The 23,925-nt window shown below is 46.1% G+C and overlaps 11 non-coding genes across 11 annotated transcripts; all 11 read left to right on the top strand.

The window, feature by feature from the left end:
* The first annotated feature begins 149 nt into the window (after positions 1-149).
* Positions 150-340, top strand: LOC130309212 (U2 spliceosomal RNA). Its single transcript, XR_008857910.1, has one exon. It is a non-coding gene; the product is annotated as a U2 spliceosomal RNA (small nuclear RNA).
* A 2,099-nt stretch (positions 341-2,439) lies between these two features.
* LOC130309211 (U2 spliceosomal RNA) lies at positions 2,440-2,630 on the top strand. Its single transcript, XR_008857909.1, has one exon. It is a non-coding gene; the product is annotated as a U2 spliceosomal RNA (small nuclear RNA).
* Positions 2,631-4,728: 2,098 nt separating this feature from the next.
* LOC130309210 (U2 spliceosomal RNA) lies at positions 4,729-4,919 on the top strand. Its single transcript, XR_008857908.1, has one exon. It is a non-coding gene; the product is annotated as a U2 spliceosomal RNA (small nuclear RNA).
* Positions 4,920-7,017: 2,098 nt separating this feature from the next.
* LOC130309208 (U2 spliceosomal RNA) lies at positions 7,018-7,208 on the top strand. Its single transcript, XR_008857907.1, has one exon. It is a non-coding gene; the product is annotated as a U2 spliceosomal RNA (small nuclear RNA).
* Positions 7,209-9,301: 2,093 nt separating this feature from the next.
* On the top strand, positions 9,302-9,492 carry LOC130309206 (U2 spliceosomal RNA). Its single transcript, XR_008857905.1, has one exon. It is a non-coding gene; the product is annotated as a U2 spliceosomal RNA (small nuclear RNA).
* Positions 9,493-11,592: 2,100 nt separating this feature from the next.
* LOC130309205 (U2 spliceosomal RNA) lies at positions 11,593-11,783 on the top strand. Its single transcript, XR_008857904.1, has one exon. It is a non-coding gene; the product is annotated as a U2 spliceosomal RNA (small nuclear RNA).
* A 2,094-nt stretch (positions 11,784-13,877) lies between these two features.
* On the top strand, positions 13,878-14,068 carry LOC130309204 (U2 spliceosomal RNA). The gene has a single exon (XR_008857903.1). It is a non-coding gene; the product is annotated as a U2 spliceosomal RNA (small nuclear RNA).
* Positions 14,069-16,159: 2,091 nt separating this feature from the next.
* On the top strand, positions 16,160-16,350 carry LOC130309196 (U2 spliceosomal RNA). Its single transcript, XR_008857895.1, has one exon. It is a non-coding gene; the product is annotated as a U2 spliceosomal RNA (small nuclear RNA).
* Positions 16,351-18,440: 2,090 nt separating this feature from the next.
* Positions 18,441-18,631, top strand: LOC130309203 (U2 spliceosomal RNA). Its single transcript, XR_008857902.1, has one exon. It is a non-coding gene; the product is annotated as a U2 spliceosomal RNA (small nuclear RNA).
* A 2,091-nt stretch (positions 18,632-20,722) lies between these two features.
* Positions 20,723-20,913, top strand: LOC130309202 (U2 spliceosomal RNA). The gene has a single exon (XR_008857901.1). It is a non-coding gene; the product is annotated as a U2 spliceosomal RNA (small nuclear RNA).
* Positions 20,914-23,013: 2,100 nt separating this feature from the next.
* Positions 23,014-23,204, top strand: LOC130309201 (U2 spliceosomal RNA). Its single transcript, XR_008857900.1, has one exon. It is a non-coding gene; the product is annotated as a U2 spliceosomal RNA (small nuclear RNA).
* The last annotated feature ends 721 nt before the right edge of the window (positions 23,205-23,925 follow it).

The following is a 23,925-nucleotide window of genomic DNA, read 5'->3' as shown; positions in this document are numbered from 1 at the left end:
GGTATGGGTTTAGGTTCTGCTGTGTGTACTGGTGGTTGACTGCCCCCCAGCCCAGAGTGTGCATGGAAAATTGTCTGGCAGCCTCCCTGACAGCAAGCAGTGATAGTGCCCATGAAGGGCACCTTGTTGGGCCCGCCCCTTTCACGGTTATCGCTTCTCGGCCTTTTGGCTAAGATCAAGTGTAGTATCTGTTCTTATCAGTTTAATATCTGATACGTCCCCTATCTGGGGACCATATATTAAATGGATTTTTGAGAACGGGGGCCGATTTCGAAGCTTGCTTCCGTCGCCCTATGCATTGACCCGATATGGCAGTATCTTCGGGTACAGTGCACCACCCCCTTACAGGGTTAAAAAGAAAGGTTCCTACTTTCATTGCTACCTGCTTGCTGGCTAGCCAGCTAGCCAGCCCTGTGGGCCTTGCTGCTGCTGCAGCCAAAAAACAAAAGGTGGTGCTGCTGCTGCTTCTGCTGCTTCTGCTTCTGCTTGTGTCTGGCCGCTGTTGGAGCGTCCAGGCACAGGACTTCTGCTGCTGCTGACTAAATGGCCTCCTTAATTGGATCATTTGAGTAGCCAGCACACCTGTGCAGGTAGGGCATGACATGATAGGCAGCTGCCTTGATAGCGGGTGGGTGCTGAATGTTCCTAATTGACAAAATAAGATTAATGCTTATGAAGAAATATAAAATCTCATCCCTTCCCCAATATCGCACCACACCCCTACCCCTTAATTCCCTGGTTGAACTTGATGGACATATGTCTTTTTTCGACCGTACTAACTATGTAACTATGTAACATAACATGGGGGGGGGGGGGGGGGTCTCCTGGCTGTTCACACAGGTGTGTCATTGCTGTACATTGACCATGCATTGCTTCTGTGGTATTGCAAAGGCAAAGACAAATGCTTCCAGCCATCCATTGCACTAATGGATTGGTCATCAGCTGGCTGTCTATGTCCCGCATCAATATAGACCAAAGTACAGAGGGTTAGGCTATGCTATTGTGCACCTACCTGATGCATCAGAAGGTGCGAGGCCCTTGCTAAATTCTGTGCACAGACTTTGAGATCTATACTTTAGACTGTATCTAAACCTGCTCCAACATGGACTGACATTCTGGCCTACTTTCAGCCGATGCGACTTGTCTGTCGCTGAACAGTCGCTTTTTATGTATTCAGCACCTATGTATAATGTTGTAAAAATGCTCTAGAAGCTAAAGTCGCAGAAATGTCACACATATTTGGCCTGCAACTTTCTGTGCGACAAATTCAGACAGGAAAAATCAGTATAAATCCTTAGAAAATTATCCCCCAGTGTCTCCATCTGCTGGCGGTATTGAATAAGCATTGCTGCACTGATGGGGTATGCATTAGACGAAAAAAAAGAAGAAAAAGAAGAATAATACGCCCAGAAAAGAGGCGAAAAGGAGAAAAACGTAAAAAAACGTGAAAAAAAAGTAAGAGGAAGAGAAGGGAAAAAAGGTGGAAATGGGTTTAAAAGTGATTTCGGCGGAGAAATATATATATATATATATATATATATATATATATATATATATATATATATCCGCGCACACACACACATATATATAAACGTATTCTCCGTTGAGATATTGCAGCCGCTGCTGTGTCCAGGCCCAGGAGCCTTAGCACTGTGCTGTGATGTCACTCAATACCACTGACATCACTAGGTGTAAACAACATCTCTCCTTTGCTGTGTATGTGACTATGGAGCTGTTTGGTGATGTCGTCTATTATGGCCTTCATAGAAGCAACAGGAGATTGTTGCATCCATCTAGAACCCTCAGAACTACAGTGCTATGATGTCACTCACTTCCACAGGCCTTGCAGAGTGTAAACAACAACAACCCAGCTTTGTTGTGTATGTAACCATAGGGATTTGTGATGTCACCTAGAACCTTCACAGCAGCGACAGCTTTATGAGGAGCATCAGCACTGCTCTGCCTGAGCAGAACCATCACCGCCATAGGTTGTCAAATAACCCGGGTTTAACCCACACAGGTAAGTCCAATGGGGTGCAGGCATGTCCTCTATGCTTACAGCTTCCCGTGGGTGTTGGTTTGATACCGTTTGGGGACAGCCAAGGAGGCATCTGCAGGCAACAAAGGTAGGTGTGTGCTTGTGTGTGTGTTTCCTATGCAGATCCTAAGCCCAGTGTCACATGCAAGTAGGAGGAGTAAGAAGGGTTCCTGGCAAATCCGGGTTATGGATTGCATTTAAAAAGGCCCCGTGGGAGTGCAATGGGCCCCTGTCTTGCTGCTTAGCAATAATGGTATGGGTTTAGGTTCTGCTGTGTGTACTGGTGGTTGACTGCCCCCCAGCCCAGAGTGTGCATGGAAAATTGTCTGGCAGCCTCCCTGACAGCAAGCAGTGATAGTGCCCATGAAGGGCACCTTGTTGGGCCCGCCCCTTTCACGGTTATCGCTTCTCGGCCTTTTGGCTAAGATCAAGTGTAGTATCTGTTCTTATCAGTTTAATATCTGATACGTCCCCTATCTGGGGACCATATATTAAATGGATTTTTGAGAACGGGGGCCGATTTCGAAGCTTGCTTCCGTCGCCCTATGCATTGACCCGATATGGCAGTATCTTCGGGTACAGTGCACCACCCCCTTACAGGGTTAAAAAGAAAGATTCCTACTTTCATTGCTACCTGCTTGCTGGCTAGCCAGCTAGCCAGCCCTGTGGGCCTTGCTGCTGCTGCAGCCAAAAAACAAAAGGTGGTGCTGCTGCTGCTTCTGCTGCTTCTGCTTCTGCTTGTGTCTGGCCGCTGTTGGAGCGTCCAGGCACAGGACTTCTGCTGCTGCTGACTAAATGGCCTCCTTAATTGGATCATTTGAGTAGCCAGCACACCTGTGCAGGTAGGGCATGACATGATAGGCAGCTGCCTTGATAGCGGGTGGGTGCTGAATGTTCCTAATTGACAAAATAAGATTAATGCTTATGAAGAAATATAAAATCTCATCCCTTCCCCAATATCGCGCCACACCCCTACCCCTTAATTCCCTGGTTGAACTTGATGGACATATGTCTTTTTTCGACCGTACTAACTATGTAACTATGTAACATAACATGGGGGGGGGGGGGGGGTCTCCTGGCTGTTCACACAGGTGTGTCATTGCTGTACATTGACCATGCATTGCTTCTGTGGTATTGCAAAGGCAAAGACAAATGCTTCCAGCCATCCATTGCACTAATGGATTGGTCATCAGCTGGCTGTCTATGTCCCGCATCAATATAGACCAAAGTACAGAGGGTTAGGCTATGCTATTGTGCACCTACCTGATGCATCAGAAGGTGCGAGGCCCTTGCTAAATTCTGTGCACAGACTTTGAGATCTATACTTTAGACTGTATCTAAACCTGCTCCAACATGGACTGACATTCTGGCCTACTTTCAGCCGATGCGACTTGTCTGTCGCTGAACAGTCGCTTTTTATGTATTCAGCACCTATGTATAATGTTGTAAAAATGCTCTAGAAGCTAAAGTCGCAGAAATGTCACACATATTTGGCCTGCAACTTTCTGTGCGACAAATTCAGACAGGAAAAATCAGTATAAATCCTTAGAAAATTATCCCCCAGTGTCTCCATCTGCTGGCGGTATTGAATAAGCATTGCTGCACTGATGGGGTATGCATTAGACGAAAAAAAAGAAGAAAAAGAAGAATAATACGCCCAGAAAAGAGGCGAAAAGGAGAAAAACGTAAAAAAACGTGAAAAAAAAGTAAGAGGAAGAGAAGGGAAAAAAGGTGGAAATGGGTTTAAAAGTGATTTCGGCGGAGAAATATATATATATATATATATATATATATATATATATATATATATATATATCCGCGCACACACACACATATATATAAACGTATTCTCCGTTGAGATATTGCAGCCGCTGCTGTGTCCAGGCCCAGGAGCCTTAGCACTGTGCTGTGATGTCACTCAATACCACTGACATCACTAGGTGTAAACAACATCTCTCCTTTGCTGTGTATGTGACTATGGAGCTGTTTGGTGATGTCGTCTATTATGGCCTTCATAGAAGCAACAGGAGATTGTTGCATCCATCTAGAACCCTCAGAACTACAGTGCTATGATGTCACTCACTTCCACAGGCCTTGCAGAGTGTAAACAACAACAACCCAGCTTTGTTGTGTATGTAACCATAGGGATTTGTGATGTCACCTAGAACCTTCACAGCAGCGACAGCTTTATGAGGAGCATCAGCACTGCTCTGCCTGAGCAGAACCATCACCGCCATAGGTTGTCAAATAACCCGGGTTTAACCCACACAGGTAAGTCCAATGGGGTGCAGGCATGTCCTCTATGCTTACAGCTTCCCGTGGGTGTTGGTTTGATACCGTTTGGGGACAGCCAAGGAGGCATCTGCAGGCAACAAAGGTAGGTGTGTGCTTGTGTGTGTGTTTCCTATGCAGATCCTAAGCCCAGTGTCACATGCAAGTAGGAGGAGTAAGAAGGGTTCCTGGCAAATCCGGGTTATGGATTGCATTTAAAAAGGCCCCGTGGGAGTGCAATGGGCCCCTGTCTTGCTGCTTAGCAATAATGGTATGGGTTTAGGTTCTGCTGTGTGTACTGGTGGTTGACTGCCCCCCAGCCCAGAGTGTGCATGGAAAATTGTCTGGCAGCCTCCCTGACAGCAAGCAGTGATAGTGCCCATGAAGGGCACCTTGTTGGGCCCGCCCCTTTCACGGTTATCGCTTCTCGGCCTTTTGGCTAAGATCAAGTGTAGTATCTGTTCTTATCAGTTTAATATCTGATACGTCCCCTATCTGGGGACCATATATTAAATGGATTTTTGAGAACGGGGGCCGATTTCGAAGCTTGCTTCCGTCGCCCTATGCATTGACCCGATATGGCAGTATCTTCGGGTACAGTGCACCACCCCCTTACAGGGTTAAAAAGAAAGATTCCTACTTTCATTGCTACCTGCTTGCTGGCTAGCCAGCTAGCCAGCCCTGTGGGCCTTGCTGCTGCTGCAGCCAAAAAACAAAAGGTGGTGCTGCTGCTGCTGCTGCTTCTGCTGCTTCTGCTTCTGCTTGTGTCTGGCCGCTGTTGGAGCGTCCAGGCACAGGACTTCTGCTGCTGCTGACTAAATGGCCTCCTTAATTGGATCATTTGAGTAGCCAGCACACCTGTGCAGGTAGGGCATGACATGATAGGCAGCTGCCTTGATAGCGGGTGGGTGCTGAATGTTCCTAATTGACAAAATAAGATTAATGCTTATGAAGAAATATAAAATCTCATCCCTTCCCCAATATCGCGCCACACCCCTACCCCTTAATTCCCTGGTTGAACTTGATGGACATATGTCTTTTTTCGACCGTACTAACTATGTAACTATGTAACATAACATGGGGGGTTGGGGGGTCTCCTGGCTGTTCACACAGGTGTGTCATTGCTGTACATTGACCATGCATTGCTTCTGTGGTATTGCAAAGGCAAAGACAAATGCTTCCAGCCATCCATTGCACTAATGGATTGGTCATCAGCTGGCTGTCTATGTCCCGCATCAATATAGACCAAAGTACAGAGGGTTAGGCTATGCTATTGTGCACCTACCTGATGCATCAGAAGGTGCGAGGCCCTTGCTAAATTCTGTGCACAGACTTTGAGATCTATACTTCAGACTGTATCTAAACCTGCTCCAACATGGACTGACATTCTGGCCTACTTTCAGCCGATGCGACTTGTCTGTCGCTGAACAGTCGCTTTTTATGTATTCAGCACCTATGTATAATGTTGTAAAAATGCTCTAGAAGCTAAAGTCGCAGAAATGTCACACATATTTGGCCTGCAACTTTCTGTGCGACAAATTCAGACAGGAAAAATCAGTATAAATCCTTAGAAAATTATCCCCCAGTGTCTCCATCTGCTGGCGGTATTGAATAAGCATTGCTGCACTGATGGGGTATGCATTAGACGAAAAAAAAGAAGAAAAAGAAGAATAATACGCCCAGAAAAGAGGCGAAAAGGAGAAAAACGTAAAAAAACGTGAAAAAAAAGTAAGAGGAAGAGAAGGGAAAAAAGGTGGAAATGGGTTTAAAAGTGATTTCGGCGGAGAAATATATATATATATATATATATATATATATATATATATATATATATACGCGCACACACACACATATATATAAACGTATTCTCCGTTGAGATATTGCAGCCGCTGCTGTGTCCAGGCCCAGGAGCCTTAGCACTGTGCTGTGATGTCACTCAATACCACTGACATCACTAGGTGTAAACAACATCTCTCCTTTGCTGTGTATGTGACTATGGAGCTGTTTGGTGATGTCGTCTATTATGGCCTTCATAGAAGCAACAGGAGATTGTTGCATCCATCTAGAACCCTCAGAACTACAGTGCTATGATGTCACTCACTTCCACAGGCCTTGCAGAGTGTAAACAACAACAACCCAGCTTTGTTGTGTATGTAACCATAGGGATTTGTGATGTCACCTAGAACCTTCACAGCAGCGACAGCTTTATGAGGAGCATCAGCACTGCTCTGCCTGAGCAGAACCATCACCGCCATAGGTTGTCAAATAACCCGGGTTTAACCCACACAGGTAAGTCCAATGGGGTGCAGGCATGTCCTCTATGCTTACAGCTTCCCGTGGGTGTTGGTTTGATACCGTTTGGGGACAGCCAAGGAGGCATCTGCAGGCAACAAAGGTAGGTGTGTGCTTGTGTGTGTGTTTCCTATGCAGATCCTAAGCCCAGTGTCACATGCAAGTAGGAGGAGTAAGAAGGGTTCCTGGCAAATCCGGGTTATGGATTGCATTTAAAAAGGCCCCGTGGGAGTGCAATGGGCCCCTGTCTTGCTGCTTAGCAATAATGGTATGGGTTTAGGTTCTGCTGTGTGTACTGGTGGTTGACTGCCCCCCAGCCCAGAGTGTGCATGGAAAATTGTCTGGCAGCCTCCCTGACAGCAAGCAGTGATAGTGCCCATGAAGGGCACCTTGTTGGGCCCGCCCCTTTCACGGTTATCGCTTCTCGGCCTTTTGGCTAAGATCAAGTGTAGTATCTGTTCTTATCAGTTTAATATCTGATACGTCCCCTATCTGGGGACCATATATTAAATGGATTTTTGAGAACGGGGGCCGATTTCGAAGCTTGCTTCCGTCGCCCTATGCATTGACCCGATATGGCAGTATCTTCGGGTACAGTGCACCACCCCCTTACAGGGTTAAAAAGAAAGATTCCTACTTTCATTGCTACCTGCTTGCTGGCTAGCCAGCTAGCCAGCCCTGTGGGCCTTGCTGCTGCTGCAGCCAAAAAACAAAAGGTGGTGCTGCTGCTGCTGCTTCTGCTTCTGCTTGTGTCTGGCCGCTGTTGGAGCGTCCAGGCACAGGACTTCTGCTGCTGCTGACTAAATGGCCTCCTTAATTGGATCATTTGAGTAGCCAGCACACCTGTGCAGGTAGGGCATGACATGATAGGCAGCTGCCTTGATAGCGGGTGGGTGCTGAATGTTCCTAATTGACAAAATAAGATTAATGCTTATGAAGAAATATAAAATCTCATCCCTTCCCCAATATCGCGCCACACCCCTACCCCTTAATTCCCTGGTTGAACTTGATGGACATATGTCTTTTTTCGACCGTACTAACTATGTAACTATGTAACATAACATGGGGGGGGGGGGGGGGTCTCCTGGCTGTTCACACAGGTGTGTCATTGCTGTACATTGACCATGCATTGCTTCTGTGGTATTGCAAAGGCAAAGACAAATGCTTCCAGCCATCCATTGCACTAATGGATTAGTCATCAGCTGGCTGACTATGTCCCGCATCAATATAGACCAAAGTACAGAGGGTTAGGCTATGCTATTGTGCACCTACCTGATGCATCAGAAGGTGCGAGGCCCTTGCTAAATTCTGTGCACAGACTTTGAGATCTATACTTTAGACTGTATCTAAACCTGCTCCAACATGGACTGACATTCTGGCCTACTTTCAGCCGATGCGACTTGTCTGTCGCTGAACAGTCGCTTTTTATGTATTCAGCACCTATGTATAATGTTGTAAAAATGCTCTAGAAGCTAAAGTCGCAGAAATGTCACACATATTTGGCCTGCAACTTTCTGTGCGACAAATTCAGACAGGAAAAATCAGTATAAATCCTTAGAAAATTATCCCCCAGTGTCTCCATCTGCTGGCGGTATTGAATAAGCATTGCTGCACTGATGGGGTATGCATTAGACGAAAAAAAAGAAGAAAAAGAAGAATAATACGCCCAGAAAAGAGGCGAAAAGGAGAAAAACGTAAAAAAACGTGAAAAAAAAGTAAGAGGAAGAGAAGGGAAAAAAAGGTGGAAATGGGTTTAAAAGTGATTTCGGCGGAGAAATATATATATATATATATCTATATATATATATATATATATATATATATATACGCGCACACACACACATATATATAAACGTATTCTCCGTTGAGATATTGCAGCCGCTGCTGTGTCCAGGCCCAGGAGCCTTAGCACTGTGCTGTGATGTCACTCAATACCACTGACATCACTAGGTGTAAACAACATCTCTCCTTTGCTGTGTATGTGACTATGGAGCTGTTTGGTGATGTCGTCTATTATGGCCTTCATAGAAGCAACAGGAGATTGTTGCATCCATCTAGAACCCTCAGAACTACAGTGCTATGATGTCACTCACTTCCACAGGCCTTGCAGAGTGTAAACAACAACAACCCAGCTTTGTTGTGTATGTAACCATAGGGATTTGTGATGTCACCTAGAACCTTCACAGCAGCGACAGCTTTATGAGGAGCATCAGCACTGCTCTGCCTGAGCAGAACCATCACCGCCATAGGTTGTCAAATAACCCGGGTTTAACCCACACAGGTAAGTCCAATGGGGTGCAGGCATGTCCTCTATGCTTACAGCTTCCCGTGGGTGTTGGTTTGATACCGTTTGGGGACAGCCAAGGAGGCATCTGCAGGCAACAAAGGTAGGTGTGTGCTTGTGTGTGTGTTTCCTATGCAGATCCTAAGCCCAGTGTCACATGCAAGTAGGAGGAGTAAGAAGGGTTCCTGGCAAATCCGGGTTATGGATAGCATTTAAAAAGGCCCCGCGGGAGTGCAATGGGCCCCTGTCTTGCTGCTTAGCAATAATGGTATGGGTTTAGGTTCTGCTGTGTGTACTGGTGGTTGACTGCCCCCCAGCCCAGAGTGTGCATGGAAAGTTGTCTGGCAGCCTCCCTGACAGCAAGCAGTGATAGTGCCCATGAAGGGCACCTTGTTGGGCCCGCCCCTTTCACGGTTATCGCTTCTCGGCCTTTTGGCTAAGATCAAGTGTAGTATCTGTTCTTATCAGTTTAATATCTGATACGTCCCCTATCTGGGGACCATATATTAAATGGATTTTTGAGAACGGGGGCCGATTTCGAAGCTTGCTTCCGTCGCCCTATGCATTGACCCGATATGGCAGTATCTTCGGGTACAGTGCACCACCCCCTTACAGGGTTAAAAAGAAAGATTCCTACTTTCATTGCTACCTGCTTGCTGGCTAGCCAGCTAGCCAGCCCTGTGGGCCTTGCTGCTGCTGCAGCCAAAAAACAAAAGGTGGTGCTGCTGCTGCTTCTGCTGCTTCTGCTTCTGCTTGTGTCTGGCCGCTGTTGGAGCGTCCAGGCACAGGACTTCTGCTGCTGCTGACTAAATGGCCTCCTTAATTGGATCATTTGAGTAGCCAGCACACCTGTGCAGGTAGGGCATGACATGATAGGCAGCAGCCTTGATAGCGGGTGGGTGCTGAATGTTCCTAATTGACAAAATAAGATTAATGCTTATGAAGAAATATAAAATCTCATCCCTTCCCCAATATCGCGCCACACCCCTACCCCTTAATTCCCTGGTTGAACTTGATGGACATATGTCTTTTTTCGACCGTACTAACTATGTAACTATGTAACATAACATGGGGGGGGGGGGGGGTCTCCTGGCTGTTCACACAGGTGTGTCATTGCTGTACATTGACCATGCATTGCTTCTGTGGTATTGCAAAGGCAAAGACAAATGCTTCCAGCCATCCATTGCACTAATGGATTGGTCATCAGCTGGCTGTCTATGTCCCGCATCAATATAGACCAAAGTACAGAGGGTTAGGCTATGCTATTGTGCACCTACCTGATGCATCAGAAGGTGCGAGGCCCTTGCTAAATTCTGTGCACAGACTTTGAGATCTATACTTTAGACTGTATCTAAACCTGCTCCAACATGGACTGACATTCTGGCCTACTTTCAGCCGATGCGACTTGTCTGTCGCTGAACAGTCGCTTTTTATGTATTCAGCACCTATGTATAATGTTGTAAAAATGCTCTAGAAGCTAAAGTCGCAGAAATGTCACACATATTTGGCCTGCAACTTTCTGTGCGACAAATTCAGACAGGAAAAATCAGTATAAATCCTTAGAAAATTATCCCCCAGTGTCTCCATCTGCTGGCGGTATTGAATAAGCATTGCTGCACTGATGGGGTATGCATTAGATGAAAAAAAAGAAGAAAAAGAAGAATAATACGCCCAGAAAAGAGGCGAAAAGGAGAAAAACGTAAAAAAACGTGAAAAAAAAGTAAGAGGAAGAGAAGGGAAAAAAAGGTGGAAATGGGTTTAAAAGTGATTTCGGCGGAGAAATATATATATATATATATATATATATATATATATATATATATATATATATATATACGCGCACACACACACATATATATAAACGTATTCTCCGTTGAGATATTGCAGCCGCTGCTGTGTCCAGGCCCAGGAGCCTTAGCACTGTGCTGTGATGTCACTCAATACCACTGACATCACTAGGTGTAAACAACATCTCTCCTTTGCTGTGTATGTGACTATGGAGCTGTTTGGTGATGTCGTCTATTATGGCCTTCATAGAAGCAACAGGAGATTGTTGCATCCATCTAGAACCCTCAGAACTACAGTGCTATGATGTCACTCACTTCCACAGGCCTTGCAGAGTGTAAACAACAACAACCCAGCTTTGTTGTGTATGTAACCATAGGGATTTGTGATGTCACCTAGAACCTTCACAGCAGCGACAGCTTTATGAGGAGCATCAGCACTGCTCTGCCTGAGCAGAACCATCACCGCCATAGGTTGTCAAATAACCCGGGTTTAACCCACACAGGTAAGTCCAATGGGGTGCAGGCATGTCCTCTATGCTTACAGCTTCCCGTGGGTGTTGGTTTGATACCGTTTGGGGACAGCCAAGGAGGCATCTGCAGGCAACAAAGGTAGGTGTGTGCTTGTGTGTGTTTCCTATGCAGATCCTAAGCCCAGTGTCACATGCAAGTAGGAGGAGTAAGAAGGGTTCCTGGCAAATCCGGGTTATGGATTGCATTTAAAAAGGCCCCGTGGGAGTGCAATGGGCCCCTGTCTTGCTGCTTAGCAATAATGGTATGGGTTTAGGTTCTGCTGTGTGTACTGGTGGTTGACTGCCCCCCAGCCCAGAGTGTGCATGGAAAATTGTCTGGCAGCCTCCCTGACAGCAAGCAGTGATAGTGCCCATGAAGGGCACCTTGTTGGGCCCGCCCCTTTCACGGTTATCGCTTCTCGGCCTTTTGGCTAAGATCAAGTGTAGTATCTGTTCTTATCAGTTTAATATCTGATACGTCCCCTATCTGGGGACCATATATTAAATGGATTTTTGAGAACGGGGGCCGATTTCGAAGCTTGCTTCCGTCGCCCTATGCATTGACCCGATATGGCAGTATCTTCGGGTACAGTGCACCACCCCCTTACAGGGTTAAAAAGAAAGATTCCTACTTTCAATGCTACCTGCTTGCTGGCTAGCCAGCTAGCCAGCCCTGTGGGCCTTGCTGCTGCTGCAGCCAAAAAACAAAAGGTGGTGCTGCTGCTGCTTCTGCTGCTTCTGCTTCTGCTTGTGTCTGGCCGCTGTTGGAGCGTCCAGGCACAGGACTTCTGCTGCTGCTGACTAAATGGCCTCCTTAATTGGATCATTTGAGTAGCCAGCACACCTGTGCAGGTAGGGCATGACATGATAGGCAGCTGCCTTGATAGCGGGTGGGTGCTGAATGTTCCTAATTGACAAAATAAGATTAATGCTTATGAAGAAATATAAAATCTCATCCCTTCCCCAATATTGCGCCACACCCCTACCCCTTAATTCCCTGGTTGAACTTGATGGACATATGTCTTTTTTCGACCGTACTAACTATGTAACTATGTAACATAACATGGGGGGGGGGGGGGGTCTCCTGGCTGTTCACACAGGTGTGTCATTGCTGTACATTGACCATGCATTGCTTCTGTGGTATTGCAAAGGCAAAGACAAATGCTTCCAGCCATCCATTGCACTAATGGATTGGTCATCAGCTGGCTGTCTATGTCCCGCATCAATATAGACCAAAGTACAGAGGGTTAGGCTATGCTATTGTGCACCTACCTGATGCATCAGAAGGTGCGAGGCCCTTGCTAAATTCTGTGCACAGACTTTGAGATCTATACTTTAGACTGTATCTAAACCTGCTCCAACATGGACTGACATTCTGGCCTACTTTCAGCCGATGCGACTTGTCTGTCGCTGAACAGTCGCTTTTTATGTATTCAGCACCTATTTATAATGTTGTAAAAATTCTCTAGAAGCTAAAGTCGCAGAAATGTCACACATATTTGGCCTGCAACTTTCTGTGCGACAAATTCAGACAGGAAAAATCAGTATAAATCCTTAGAAAATTATCCCCCAGTGTCTCCATCTGCTGGCGGTATTGAATAAGCATTGCTGCACTGATGGGGTATGCATTAGACGAAAAAAAAGAAGAAAAAGAAGAATAATACGCCCAGAAAAGAGGCAAAAAGGAGAAAAACGTAAAAAAACGTGAAAAAAAAGTAAGAGGAAGAGAAGGGAAAAAAAGGTGGAAATGGGTTTAAAAGTGATTTCGGCGGAGAAATATATATATATATATATATATATATATATATATATATATATATATACGCGCACACACACACATATATATAAACGTATTCTCCGTTGAGATATTGCAGCCGCTGCTGTGTCCAGGCCCAGGAGCCTTAGCACTGTGCTGTGATGTCACTCAATACCACTGACATCACTAGGTGTAAACAACATCTCTCCTTTGCTGTGTATGTGACTATGGAGCTGTTTGGTGATGTCGTCTATTATGGCCTTCATAGAAGCAACAGGAGATTGTTGCATCCATCTAGAACCCTCAGAACTACAGTGCTATGATGTCACTCACTTCCACAGGCCTTGCAGAGTGTAAACAACAACAACCCAGCTTTGTTGTGTATGTAACCATAGGGATTTGTGATGTCACCTAGAACCTTCACAGCAGCGACAGCTTTATGAGGAGCATCAGCACTGCTCTGCCTGAGCAGAACCATCACCGCCATAGGTTGTCAAATAACCCGGGTTTAACCCACACAGGTAAGTCCAATGGGGTGCAGGCATGTCCTCTATGCTTACAGCTTCCCGTGGGTGTTGGTTTGATACCGTTTGGGGACAGCCAAGGAGGCATCTGCAGGCAACAAAGGTAGGTGTGTGCTTGTGTGTGTGTTTCCTATGCAGATCCTAAGCCCAGTGTCACATGCAAGTAGGAGGAGTAAGAAGGGTTCCTGGCAAATCCGGGTTATGGATTGCATTTAAAAAGGCCCCGTGGGAGTGCAATGGGCCCCTGTCTTGCTGCTTAGCAATAATGGTATGGGTTTAGGTTCTGCTGTGTGTACTGGTGGTTGACTGCCCCCCAGCCCAGAGTGTGCATGGAAAATTGTCTGGCAGCCTCCCTGACAGCAAGCAGTGATAGTGCCCATGAAGGGCACCTTGTTGGGCCCGCCCCTTTCACGGTTATCGCTTCTCGGCCTTTTGGCTAAGATCAAGTGTAGTATCTGTTCTTATCAGTTTAATATCTGATACGTCCCCTATCTGGGGACCATATATTAAATGGATTTTTGAGAACGGGGGCCGATTTCGAAGCTTGCTTCCGTCGCCCTATGCATTGACCCGATATGGCAGTATCTTCGGGTACAGTGCACCACCCCCTTACAGGGTTAAAAAGAAAGATTCCTACTTTCATTGCTACCTGCTTGCTGGCTAGCCAGCTAGCCAGCCCTGTGGGCCTTGCTGCTGCTGCAGCCAAAAAACAAAAGGTGGTGCTGCTGCTGCTGCTTCTGCTGCTTCTGCTTCTGCTTGTGTCTGGCCGCTGTTGGAGCGTCCAGGCACAGGACTTCTGCTGCTGCTGACTAAATGGCCTCCTTAATTGGATCATTTGAGTAGCCAGCACACCTGTGCAGGTAGGGCATGACATGATAGGCAGCTGCCTTGATAGCGGGTGGGTGCTGAATGTTCCTAATTGACAAAATAAGATTAATGCTTATGAAGAAATATAAAATCTCATCCCTTCCCCAATATCGCGCCACACCCCTACCCCTTAATTCCCTGGTTGAACTTGATGGACATATGTCTTTTTTCGACCGTACTAACTATGTAACTATGTAACATAACATGGGGGGGGGGGGGTCTCCTGGCTGTTCACACAGGTGTGTCATTGCTGTACATTGACCATGCATTGCTTCTGTGGTATTGCAAAGGCAAATACAAATGCTTCCAGCCATCCATTGCACTAATGGATTGGTCATCAGCTGGCTGTCTATGTCCCGCATCAATATAGACCAAAGTACAGAGGGTTAGGCTATGCTATTGTGCACCTACCTGATGCATCAGAAGGTGCGAGGCCCTTGCTAAATTCTGTGCACAGACTTTGAGATCTATACTTTAGACTGTATCTAAACCTGCTCCAACATGGACTGACATTCTGGCCTACTTTCAGCCGATGCGACTTGTCTGTCGCTGAACAGTCGCTTTTTATGTATTCAGCACCTATGTATAATGTTGTAAAAATGCTCTAGAAGCTAAAGTCGCAGAAATGTCACACATATTTGGCCTGCAACTTTCTGTGCGACAAATTCAGACAGGAAAAATCAGTATAAATCCTTAGAAAATTATCCCCCAGTGTCTCCATCTGCTGGCGGTATTGAATAAGCATTGCTGCACTGATGGGGTATGCATTAGACGAAAAAAAAGAAGAAAAAGAAGAATAATACGCCCAGAAAAGAGGCGAAAAGGAGAAAAACGTAAAAAAACGTGAAAAAAAAGTAAGAGGAAGAGAAGGGAAAAAAAGGTGGAAATGGGTTTAAAAGTGATTTCGGCGGAGAAATATATATATATATATATATATATATATATATATATATATATACGCGCACACACACACATATATATAAACGTATTCTCCGTTGAGATATTGCAGCCGCTGCTGTGTCCAGGCCCAGGAGCCTTAGCACTGTGCTGTGATGTCACTCAATACCACTGACATCACTAGGTGTAAACAACATCTCTCCTTTGCTGTGTATGTGACTATGGAGCTGTTTGGTGATGTCGTCTATTATGGCCTTCATAGAAGCAACAGGAGATTGTTGCATCCATCTAGAACCCTCAGAACTACAGTGCTATGATGTCACTCACTTCCACAGGCCTTGCAGAGTGTAAACAACAACAACCCAGCTTTGTTGTGTATGTAACCATAGGGATTTGTGATGTCACCTAGAACCTTCACAGCAGCGACAGCTTTATGAGGAGCATCAGCACTGCTCTGCCTGAGCAGAACCATCACCGCCATAGGTTGTCAAATAACCCGGGTTTAACCCACACAGGTAAGTCCAATGGGGTGCAGGCATGTCCTCTATGCTTACAGCTTCCCGTGGGTGTTGGTTTGATACCGTTTGGGGACAGCCAAGGAGGCATCTGCAGGCAACAAAGGTAGGTGTGTGCTTGTGTGTGTGTTTCCTATGCAGATCCTAAGCCCAGTGTCACATGCAAGTAGGAGGAGTAAGAAGGGTTCCTGGCAAATCCGGGTTATGGATTGCATTTAAAAAGGCCCCGTGGGAGTGCAATGGGCCCCTGTCTTGCTGCTTAGCAATAATGGTATGGGTTTAGGTTCTGCTGTGTGTACTGGTGGTTGACTGCCCCCCAGCCCAGAGTGTGCATGGAAAATTGTCTGGCAGCCTCCCTGACAGCAAGCAGTGATAGTGCCCATGAAGGGCACCTTGTTGGGCCCGCCCCTTTCACGGTTATCGCTTCTCGGCCTTTTGGCTAAGATCAAGTGTAGTATCTGTTCTTATCAGTTTAATATCTGATACGTCCCCTATCTGGGGACCATATATTAAATGGATTTTTGAGAACGGGGGCCGATTTTGAAGCTTGCTTCCGTCGCCCTATGCATTGACCCGATATGGCAGTATCTTCGGGTACAGTGCACCACCCCCTTACAGGGTTAAAAAGAAAGATTCCTACTTTCATTGCTACCTGCTTGCTGGCTAGCCAGCTAGCCAGCCCTGTGGGCCTTGCTGCTGCTGCAGCCAAAAAACAAAAGGTGGTGCTGCTGCTGCTTCTGCTGCTTCTGCTTCTGCTTGTGTCTGGCCGCTGTTGGAGCGTCCAGGCACAGGACTTCTGCTGCTGCTGACTAAATGGCCTCCTTAATTGGATCATTTGAGTAGCCAGCACACCTGTGCAGGTAGGGCATGACATGATAGGCAGCTGCCTTGATAGCGGGTGGGTGCTGAATGTTCCTAATTGACAAAATAAGATTAATGCTTATGAAGAAATATAAAATCTCATCCCTTCCCCAATATCGCGCCACACCCCTACCCCTTAATTCCCTGGTTGAACTTGATGGACATATGTCTTTTTTCGACTGTACTAACTATGTTACTATGTAACATAACGTGGGGGGGGGGGTCTCCTGGCTGTTCACACAGGTGTGTCATTGCTGTACATTGACCATGCATTGCTTCTGTGGTATTGCAAAGGCAAAGACAAATGCTTCCAGCCATCCATTGCACTAATGGATTGGTCATCAGCTGGCTGTCTATGTCCCGCATCAATATAGACCAAAGTACAGAGGGTTAGGCTATGCTATTGTGCACCTACCTGATGCATCAGAAGGTGCGAGGCCCTTGCTAAATTCTGTGCACAGACTTTGAGATCTATACTTTAGACTGTATCTAAACCTGCTCCAACATGGACTGACATTCTGGCCTACTTTCAGCCGATGCGACTTGTCTGTCGCTGAACAGTCGCTTTTTATGTATTCAGCACCTATGTATAATGTTGTAAAAATGCTCTAGAAGCTAAAGTCGCAGAAATGTCACACATATTTGGCCTGCAACTTTCTGTGCGACAAATTCAGACAGGAAAAATCAGTATAAATCCTTAGAAAATTATCCCCCAGTGTCTCCATCTGCTGGCGGTATTGAATAAGCATTGCTGCACTGATGGGGTATGCATTAGACGAAAAAAAAGAAGAAAAAGAAGAATAATACGCCCAGAAAAGAGGCGAAAAGGAGAAAAACGTAAAAAAACGTGAAAAAAAAGTAAGAGGAAGAGAAGGGAAAAAAAGGTGGAAATGGGTTTAAAAGTGATTTCGGCGGAGAAATATATATATATATATATATATATATATATATATATATATATATATACGCGCACACACACACATATATATAAACGTATTCTCCGTTGAGATATTGCAGCCGCTGCTGTGTCCAGGCCCAGGAGCCTTAGCACTGTGCTGTGATGTCACTCAATACCACTGACATCACTAGGTGTAAACAACATCTCTCCTTTGCTGTGTATGTGACTATGGAGCTGTTTGGTGATGTCGTCTATTATGGCCTTCATAGAAGCAACAGGAGATTGTTGCATCCATCTAGAACCCTCAGAACTACAGTGCTATGATGTCACTCACTTCCACAGGCCTTGCAGAGTGTAAACAACAACAACCCAGCTTTGTTGTGTATGTAACCATAGGGATTTGTGATGTCACCTAGAACCTTCACAGCAGCGACAGCTTTATGAGGAGCATCAGCACTGCTCTGCCTGAGCAGAACCATCACCGCCATAGGTTGTCAAATAACCCGGGTTTAACCCACACAGGTAAGTCCAATGGGGTGCAGGCATGTCCTCTATGCTTACAGCTTCCCGTGGGTGTTGGTTTGATACCGTTTGGGGACAGCCAAGGAGGCATCTGCAGGCAACAAAGGTAGGTGTGTGCTTGTGTGTGTGTTTCCTATGCAGATCCTAAGCCCAGTGTCACATGCAAGTAGGAGGAGTAAGAAGGGTTCCTGGCAAATCCGGGTTATGGATTGCATTTAAAAAGGCCCCGTGGGAGTGCAATGGGCCCCTGTCTTGCTGCTTAGCAATAATGGTATGGGTTTAGGTTCTGCTGTGTGTACTGGTGGTTGACTGCCCCCCAGCCCAGAGTGTGCATGGAAAATTGTCTGGCAGCCTCCCTGACAGCAAGCAGTGATAGTGCCCATGAAGGGCACCTTGTTGGGCCCGCCCCTTTCACGGTTATCGCTTCTCGGCCTTTTGGCTAAGATCAAGTGTAGTATCTGTTCTTATCAGTTTAATATCTGATACGTCCCCTATCTGGGGACCATATATTAAATGGATTTTTGAGAACGGGGGCCGATTTCGAAGCTTGCTTCCGTCGCCCTATGCATTGACCCGATATGGCAGTATCTTCGGGTACAGTGCACCACCCCCTTACAGGGTTAAAAAGAAAGATTCCTACTTTCATTGCTACCTGCTTGCTGGCTAGCCAGCTAGCCAGCCCTGTGGGCCTTGCTGCTGCTGCAGCCAAAAAACAAAAGGTGGTGCTGCTGCTGCTGCTTCTGCTGCTTCTGCTTCTGCTTGTGTCTGGCCGCTGTTGGAGCGTCCAGGCACAGGACTTCTGCTGCTGCTGACTAAATGGCCTCCTTAATTGGATCATTTGAGTAGCCAGCACACCTGTGCAGGTAGGGCATGACATGATAGGCAGCTGCCTTGATAGCGGGTGGGTGCTGAATGTTCCTAATTGACAAAATAAGATTAATGCTTATGAAGAAATATAAAATCTCATCCCTTCCCCAATATCGCGCCACACCCCTACCCCTTAATTCCCTGGTTGAACTTGATGGACATATGTCTTTTTTCGACCGTACTAACTATGTAACTATGTAACATAACATGGGGGGGGGGGGGGGTCTCCTGGCTGTTCACACAGGTGTGTCATTGCTGTACATTGACCATGCATTGCTTCTGTGGTATTGCAAAGGCAAAGACAAATGCTTCCAGCCATCCATTGCACTAATGGATTGGTCATCAGCTGGCTGTCTATGTCCCGCATCAATATAGACCAAAGTACAGAGGGTTAGGCTATGCTATTGTGCACCTACCTGATGCATCAGAAGGTGCGAGGCCCTTGCTAAATTCTGTGCACAGACTTTGAGATCTATACTTTAGACTGTATCTAAACCTGCTCCAACATGGACTGACATTCTGGCCTACTTTCAGCCGATGCGACTTGTCTGTCGCTGAACAGTCGCTTTTTATGTATTCAGCACCTATGTATAATGTTGTAAAAATGCTCTAGAAGCTAAAGTCGCAGAAATGTCACACATATTTGGCCTGCAACTTTCTGTGCGACAAATTCAGACAGGAAAAATCAGTATAAATCCTTAGAAAATTATCCCCCAGAGTCTCCATCTGCTGGCGGTATTGAATAAGCATTGCTGCACTGATGGGGTATGCATTAGACGAAAAAAAAGAAGAAAAAGAAGAATAATACGCCCAGAAAAGAGGCGAAAAGGAGAAAAACGTAAAAAAACGTGAATAAAAAGTAAGAGGAAGAGAAGGGAAAAAAAGGTGGAAATGGGTTTAAAAGTGATTTCGGCGGAGAAATATATATATATATATATATATATATATATATATATATATACGCGCACACACACACATATATATAAACGTATTCTCCGTTGAGATATTGCAGCCGCTGCTGTGTCCAGGCCCAGGAGCCTTAGCACTGTGCTGTGATGTCACTCAATACCACTGACATCACTAGGTGTAAACAACATCTCTCCTTTGCTGTGTATGTGACTATGGAGCTGTTTGGTGATGTCGTCTATTATGGCCTTCATAGAAGCAACAGGAGATTGTTGCATCCATCTAGAACCCTCAGAACTACAGTGCTATGATGTCACTCACTTCCACAGGCCTTGCAGAGTGTAAACAACAACAACCCAGCTTTGTTGTGTATGTAACCATAGGGATTTGTGATGTCACCTAGAACCTTCACAGCAGCGACAGCTTTATGAGGAGCATCAGCACTGCTCTGCCTGAGCAGAACCATCACCGCCATAGGTTGTCAAATAACCCGGGTTTAACCCACACAGGTAAGTCCAATGGGGTGCAGGCATGTCCTCTATGCTTACAGCTTCCCGTGGGTGTTGGTTTGATACCGTTTGGGGACAGCCAAGGAGGCATCTGCAGGCAACAAAGGTAGGTGTGTGCTTGTGTGTGTGTTTCCTATGCAGATCCTAAGCCCAGTGTCACATGCAAGTAGGAGGAGTAAGAAGGGTTCCTGGCAAATCCGGGTTATGGATTGCATTTAAAAAGGCCCCGTGGGAGTGCAATGGGCCCCTGTCTTGCTGCTTAGCAATAATGGTATGGGTTTAGGTTCTGCTGTGTGTACTGGTGGTTGACTGCCCCCCAGCCCAGAGTGTGCATGGAAAATTGTCTGGCAGCCTCCCTGACAGCAAGCAGTGATAGTGCCCATGAAGGGCACCTTGTTGGGCCCGCCCCTTTCACGGTTATCGCTTCTCGGCCTTTTGGCTAAGATCAAGTGTAGTATCTGTTCTTATCAGTTTAATATCTGATACGTCCCCTATCTGGGGACCATATATTAAATGGATTTTTGAGAACGGGGGCCGATTTCGAAGCTTGCTTCCGTCGCCCTATGCATTGACCCGATATGGCAGTATCTTCGGGTACAGTGCACCACCCCCTTACAGGGTTAAAAAGAAAGATTCCTACTTTCATTGCTACCTGCTTGCTGGCTAGCCAGCTAGCCAGCCCTGTGGGCCTTGCTGCTGCTGCAGCCAAAAAACAAAAGGTGGTGCTGCTGCTGCTTCTGCTGCTTCTGCTGCTTCTGCTTCTGCTTGTGTCTGGCCGCTGTTGGAGCGTCCAGGCACAGGACTTCTGCTGCTGCTGACTAAATGGCCTCCTTAATTGGATCATTTGAGTAGCCAGCACACCTGTGCAGGTAGGGCATGACATGATAGGCAGCTGCCTTGATAGCGGGTGGGTGCTGAATGTTCCTAATTGACAAAATAAGATTAATGCTTATGAAGAAATATAAAATCTCATCCCTTCCCCAATATCGCGCCACACCCCTACCCCTTAATTCCCTGGTTGAACTTGATGGACATATGTCTTTTTTCGACCGTACTAACTATGTAACTATGTAACATAACATGGGGGGGGGGGGGGTCTCCTGGCTGTTCACACAGGTGTGTCATTGCTGTACATTGACCATGCATTGCTTCTGTGGTATTGCAAAGGCAAAGACAAATGCTTCCAGCCATCCATTGCACTAATGGATTGGTCATCAGCTGGCTGTCTATGTCCCGCATCAATATAGACCAAAGTACAGAGGGTTAGGCTATGCTATTGTGCACCTACCTGATGCATCAGAAGGTGCGAGGCCCTTGCTAAATTCTGTGCACAGACTTTGAGATCTATACTTTAGACTGTATCTAAACCTGCTCCAACATGGACTGACATTCTGGCCTACTTTCAGCCGATGCGACTTGTCTGTCGCTGAACAGTCGCTTTTTATGTATTCAGCACCTATGTATAATGTTGTAAAAATGCTCTAGAAGCTAAAGTCGCAGAAATGTCACACATATTTGGCCTGCAACTTTCTGTGCGACAAATTCAGACAGGAAAAATCAGTATAAATCCTTAGAAAATTATCCCCCAGTGTCTCCATCTGCTGGCGGTATTGAATAAGCATTGCTGCACTGATGGGGTATGCATTAGACGAAAAAAAAGAAGAAAAAGAAGAATAATACGCCCAGAAAAGAGGCGAAAAGGAGAAAAACGTAAAAAAACGTGAAAAAAAAGTAAGAGGAAGAGAAGGGAAAAAAAGGTGGAAATGGGTTTAAAAGTGATTTCGGCGGAGAAATATATATATATATATATATATATATATATATATATATATATATACGCGCACACACACACATATATATAAACGTATTCTCCGTTGAGATATTGCAGCCGCTGCTGTGTCCAGGCCCAGGAGCCTTAGCACTGTGCTGTGATGTCACTCAATACCACTGACATCACTATGTGTAAACAACATCTCTTCTTTGCTGTGTATGTGACTATGGAGCTGTTTGGTGATGTCGTCTATTATGGCCTTCATAGAAGCAACAGGAGATTGTTGCATCCATCTAGAACCCTCAGAACTACAGTGCTATGATGTCACTCACTTCCACAGGCCTTGCAGAGTGTAAACAACAACAACCCAGCTTTGTTGTGTATGTAACCATAGGGATTTGTGATGTCACCTAGAACCTTCACAGCAGCGACAGCTTTATGAGGAGCATCAGCACTGCTCTGCCTGAGCAGAACCATCACCGCCATAGGTTGTCAAATAACCCGGGTTTAACCCACACAGGTAAGTCCAATGGGGTGCAGGCATGTCCTCTATGCTTACAGCTTCCCGTGGGTGTTGGTTTGATACCGTTTGGGGACAGCCAAGGAGGCATCTGCAGGCAACAAAGGTAGGTGTGTGCTTGTGTGTGTGTTTCCTATGCAGATCCTAAGCCCAGTGTCACATGCAAGTAGGAGGAGTAAGAAGGGTTCCTGGCAAATCCGGGTTATGGATTGCATTTAAAAAGGCCCCGTGGGAGTGCAATGGGCCCCTGTCTTGCTGCTTAGCAATAATGGTATGGGTTTAGGTTCTGCTGTGTGTACTGGTGGTTGACTGCCCCCCAGCCCAGAGTGTGCATGGAAAATTGTCTGGCAGCCTCCCTGACAGCAAGCAGTGATAGTGCCCATGAAGGGCACCTTGTTGGGCCCGCCCCTTTCACGGTTATCGCTTCTCGGCCTTTTGGCTAAGATCAAGTGTAGTATCTGTTCTTATCAGTTTAATATCTGATACGTCCCCTATCTGGGGACCATATATTAAATGGATTTTTGAGAACGGGGGCCGATTTCGAAGCTTGCTTCCGTCGCCCTATGCATTGACCCGATATGGCAGTATCTTCGGGTACAGTGCACCACCCCCTTACAGGGTTAAAAAGAAAGATTCCTACTTTCATTGCTACCTGCTTGCTGGCTAGCCAGCTAGCCAGCCCTGTGGGCCTTGCTGCTGCTGCAGCCAAAAAACAAAAGGTGGTGCTGCTGCTGCTTCTGCTGCTTCTGCTTCTGCTTGTGTCTGGCCGCTGTTGGAGCGTCCAGGCACAGGACTTCTGCTGCTGCTGACTAAATGGCCTCCTTAATTGGATCATTTGAGTAGCCAGCACACCTGTGCAGGTAGGGCATGACATGATAGGCAGCTGCCTTGATAGCGGGTGGGTGCTGAATGTTCCTAATTGACAAAATAAGATTAATGCTTATGAAGAAATATAAAATCTCATCCCTTCCCCAATATCGCGCCACACCCCTACCCCTTAATTCCCTGGTTGAACTTGATGGACATATGTCTTTTTTCGACCGTACTAACTATGTTACTATGTAACATAACGTGGGGGGGGGGGTCTCCTGGCTGTTCACACAGGTGTGTCATTGCTGTACATTGACCATGCATTGCTTCTGTGGTATTGCAAAGGCAAAGACAAATGCTTCCAGCCATCCATTGCACTAATGGATTGGTCATCAGCTGGCTGTCTATGTCCCGCATCAATATAGACCAAAGTACAGAGGGTTAGGCTATGCTATTGTGCACCTACCTGATGCATCAGAAGGTGCGAGGCCCTTGCTAAATTCTGTGCACAGACTTTGAGA

Source organism: Hyla sarda, unplaced genomic scaffold (genome assembly GCF_029499605.1).
Source record: "Hyla sarda isolate aHylSar1 unplaced genomic scaffold, aHylSar1.hap1 scaffold_1517, whole genome shotgun sequence".
NCBI lineage: Eukaryota > Metazoa > Chordata > Amphibia > Anura > Hylidae > Hyla > Hyla sarda.
The sequence above is the reverse complement of the archived record's forward strand: the minus strand, read 5'-3'. Positions and strand labels throughout refer to the sequence as shown.